Source organism: Tupaia chinensis, unplaced genomic scaffold, assembly GCF_000334495.1.
Source record: "Tupaia chinensis unplaced genomic scaffold, TupChi_1.0 Scaffold149560_1, whole genome shotgun sequence".
Taxonomy (NCBI): domain Eukaryota; kingdom Metazoa; phylum Chordata; class Mammalia; order Scandentia; family Tupaiidae; genus Tupaia; species Tupaia belangeri.
The window spans coordinates 551,920-556,104 of NW_006209405.1; the positions used below are offsets into that span (position 1 = coordinate 551,920).

The 4,185-nt window shown below is 37.1% G+C and overlaps 1 non-coding gene across 1 annotated transcript; it reads right to left on the reverse strand.

Annotated features, from left to right (window-relative positions):
* Positions 1–206: 206 nt before the first annotated feature.
* Positions 207–370, reverse strand: LOC114006684 (U1 spliceosomal RNA). Its single transcript, XR_003548384.1, has one exon. It is a non-coding gene; the product is annotated as a U1 spliceosomal RNA (small nuclear RNA).
* Between the last annotated feature and the right edge of the window lie 3,815 nt (positions 371–4,185).

Consider the following 4,185-nt stretch of genomic DNA (forward strand, 5'->3'; position numbering starts at 1 on the left):
TCTAGTAAGGTTTGTTTTTTGGTAAAGACCCTTTTGTTGTCTTGTGAATGGCTGCCTTATGACTGTGTTCTGACATGACAGAGCAGGAAACAAAGAGAGAAAGAGATCTTCCTCTTCTTATAAGTCTATAGTCCTATCAGATTAGGGCTTCATCTTTATGACTTCATTTAACCATAATTATCTCTCTCTCTCTTTTTCAAATATAACAGGGGAAAGGGCAAATGCAGTCCCCCACTACCACAAATTATGCAGTCGAGTTTCCCACATTTGGGGAAATTGCAGGGGTCAGCACATCCAGAGTGTAATGCATAAACCTCGCCCTGGGAAATACACCTTAGTGATCATGGCATCTCCCCCGCCAGGTAAGTATCCCATAATTATCTCTTTAAAAACCCTGTCTCAGGGCCAGCAGGTGATGTGGTGGTTTAGACCCTTGACTCTGACATGGCTGACCATAGTTCAAGTCCTGGACTTAGCAGCTTGCTTTCTCACTTTCTCTCTCTCAGGAATGCACATGGCCTTTAGCAAATTAAAATAACAATAATAATAATACAATTAAATAATTCCTTTTTAAAAACCCTATCTTTATATATATTTGCATTGAGGGCTATGACTTCAACTATGAATTTTGAGAGGATGCAATTCAGTCTATTGCAAGTGTCCCACTGGTTTCCTCTCTCAGTGTTCTGTGGTGGCGGCAGACAGGTAGTCTTTGCTGTGCATATTACACATTGACAGAACCTCTCAGAGATTTTGCTCAGAGCACAACACCCTAACAAACAAAAAAGTGATTCCTGACAGCTAAGTGTTGACATACTTACCAAGCCTCATTCAGATCCCCTCTATTATCTGAGAGCCCCAGAGCAAAAATATAAACAGAGGCCTGTATACCATTATGCCTAGTAATTAAGAATTGTAAGTCAAAGCAATAAATAGTCAAAAAATATGTTCTATCTCTTATTTGACACCTTTATCTTTATAAACACAAAAATCAGTAAATATGTGTAAAGCTATGGCTTTAGTACTATTGAAAGTTAGCATAATAGCAAAGATGCCTGAATTTAATTATGTTTATACATGTCTGATTGTTCTTTCAATGAGTCAGAAATAGTTGAATGAGTAACAGGATATACATAACTTGGGAATTATTTTTTATTGATTCCATAACATTTATTTTTGTTGTCTTCATTTCAGCAAAATCACTTTTATATGTTGCTACAATCAAGACATTTTATATAACTTGTTGAACTGTCAGCTATGATCTAAAACAGGGATAAGCAACAATTTTCTGTTACAGGTCAGGTAGTAAAAATTTACAGTAATACAATAATGGTAGAGGACTTCAATGCTCCCCTTACAATAATTAATAGAACATCTAGACAGAAACTGAACTACTGACTTTAACACTATAGACCAAATGGACCTTATTGATATATGTTGTGGATATGATTTGTTCAGCAAAAGTTCATGTTTTAGAATTTGGTCCTGATGAACAGTGACTGGATCATGATGACTAGATTCTAGAGGTGCTGGAAGATGCAAGAATGGTATATACAAATAAATCAATGTGACACTCTACATTAACAAAATAGAGGCAATTGAGCATTTCAATATACATAGAAAAAACATTTAACAAAGTTTAGCATTCATTCATCATTAAAACTCTCTAGAAAATAGATACAGACAGAACTTAACTGAATAAAGGTCATATATAAAAATCTCACAGGGTCAGCAGACACTGAGTACCACATGGCCAACTCTGTGGTTTGAATCCTGGACCTGGTGGCTTGGGAAAGACGCTGGTCATATATATGTGTGTGCCAAAAATCTTGAGAGGAGAATGGAAGAGAAAGGATTGAAGTATGATCATCCCTTCCCACTGGGGGGTGATTTCTCACTTTCCTGCTCTCTCTGTCTCTCTTTGTCTCTCTCTGGCAAGCACAGGCACCCTATGGCAAAAATTTAAACAAAAAAAAAGAAATCCCACAGGTAACATCATAATCAGAGGGAGAACACTTAAAAGCTTTTCTTCTGGGACCAGCAGATGATGTAATAGTTATGTTGCTGGACTCCCACATAGTTGACCACAGTTCGAGTCCCATATCTGGCAGCTTAAAACTAATGCCTGGTGCATGTGCGCACATGCCCAAAATCTTGAAAGGAGACTGGAGGAGAAGGGATTGTGGCATGGCCATCCCCCCAATGGGAAATGATTTCTCACTTTATGTCTCTCTGGTGAGTGCACACACCTTATAGCAAAAATCTCTCTTAAAAAGTAAATAGGAAAAAAAAATGCTTTCCTTCTAAGATCTAGTACAAGGCAATCTAATACAAGTATGTACACTCTTGCAACCTCTATTCATATAGTACTAGCAGTCCTAGTCAGAGCAACTAGTCAAGGAAAAGTAATGAGGAGCTGACAGGTGGTGTGGTGGTTAAGTGTGCTGGACTCCCACATGGCCAACCATGGTTCGAGTCCTGGACCTGGCAGCTTACTTTCTCACTTTTTCTCTCTCTCTCTCTATCTCACTCTATCCCTCTTTGGTCGACTTAAAATAAATAAATAAATAAATAAATAAATAAGTTTAAATAAAATAATTCTTTCTTAAATTAAAAAAAAGTAATGAAATACATCAGAAAAGAAGAAGTAAAATCATCTGCCTGCATATCACATGCTCTAAAATACCCTAAAAGATTCAACAAAAACTGTTAGAACTAATAAATTAATTTAGTAAAGTTACAGGATACAGGGTACAAGTCCAATGTAAAAAAAAGTTGTGTTTCTCTACATAAATAATGAACACTCTAAAAAGGACATTTAAAAAATTCCATTCAAAATTCCATAGAAAAAAAGAATATAATTCTTAGAAGTAAACAAAATTAAAGATGTAAAAGATTTGTATGCTCAAAATTATAAAATTTTGATGAGGGAAACTAAAGAAGACACAGATAAATGGAAAGACATCCTGTATTTATGGACTAGAGGAAAAAATATTTTTTAAATTGTTTATACTACCTAAATTTATCTATGGATTCAATATAATCCGTATCAAAATCTCAATGGCATTCTTTTTTTTTTTTTTTTTTTGGAGAGATTTTCACTGTAGGGCGCGTGCGCTCGCCAGACAGACAGACAGAGAGAGACATAGAGACAGAAAGCGAGAAATCACCCCCCAGGGGGGATGGTCACGCCGCAATCCCTTCTCCTCCATTCTCCTCTCGGGATCTTGGGCACGCACGCACACGTGCCCGGCGTGAGTTTTAAGCCACCGGGTCCGGGACACGAACCGCAGTCGACTACGTGGGAGTCCAGCGACATAGCCATTACGCTAACTGCTGGTTCCCTCAATGGCATTCTTTACAAAACTAGGGAAAAAAAATCCTAAAATTCATATGAACCACAAAAGATCCCAAATAACCCGAGGAATCTTTAGCAAGAAGAACAAGCTAAAAGTATCACACTTCCTGATTTCAAAATATGACAAACCTGCAGTAATCAAAACAGTACAGTATATACACAAAAACATATAGATTAATGGAACAAAATAGACAGCCCAGAAATAAATCCATGCATCTACAGTCAACCAATCTTCAGTAAGGTTGTCATACACAAATGGAGAAAGGACAGTCTCCATAAGTGGTGTTGGGACAAGTGGATATTCATATGCAGAACAATAAAATTGCATTGATTTATCAACAATACACAAAAATCAGCTCAAATGGACTAATGACTTAAACATAGACTGAAACTCAAAAATTACTGTAAGAACACAAAGGAAAAGCTTCTTGACATTGATCTGAGCAATGATTTTTTTTGATATGACACCTAAAGCAGAGACTACAAAAGCAAAAAAGAATCAAGTGAGAGTACATTGAACTAAATGTTATGATTTGGATAATGGTTTGTCCCCTGAATGTTCATATTTGGGAATTTTGTCTTAGTGGGTGGTGACTGAATCATGGTATTTGGATTATGAGAGGCAGCAATCTCATGAATGGATTAATGCTGTCTTGTGAGAGAACTGAGTTCTCTCTCTCGAGAAGCGAGTAGTTCTCACAAGGATGTGTTGTCATAAAAGAGAGAACTTTTATGACATTCAACTTTTATGCATTTCTCTCTCTGCATGTACCTGCCATCCTCTCTACTTCCGTTGGTCATGCTGTAGGCAAGCCTGATGCCAGGCC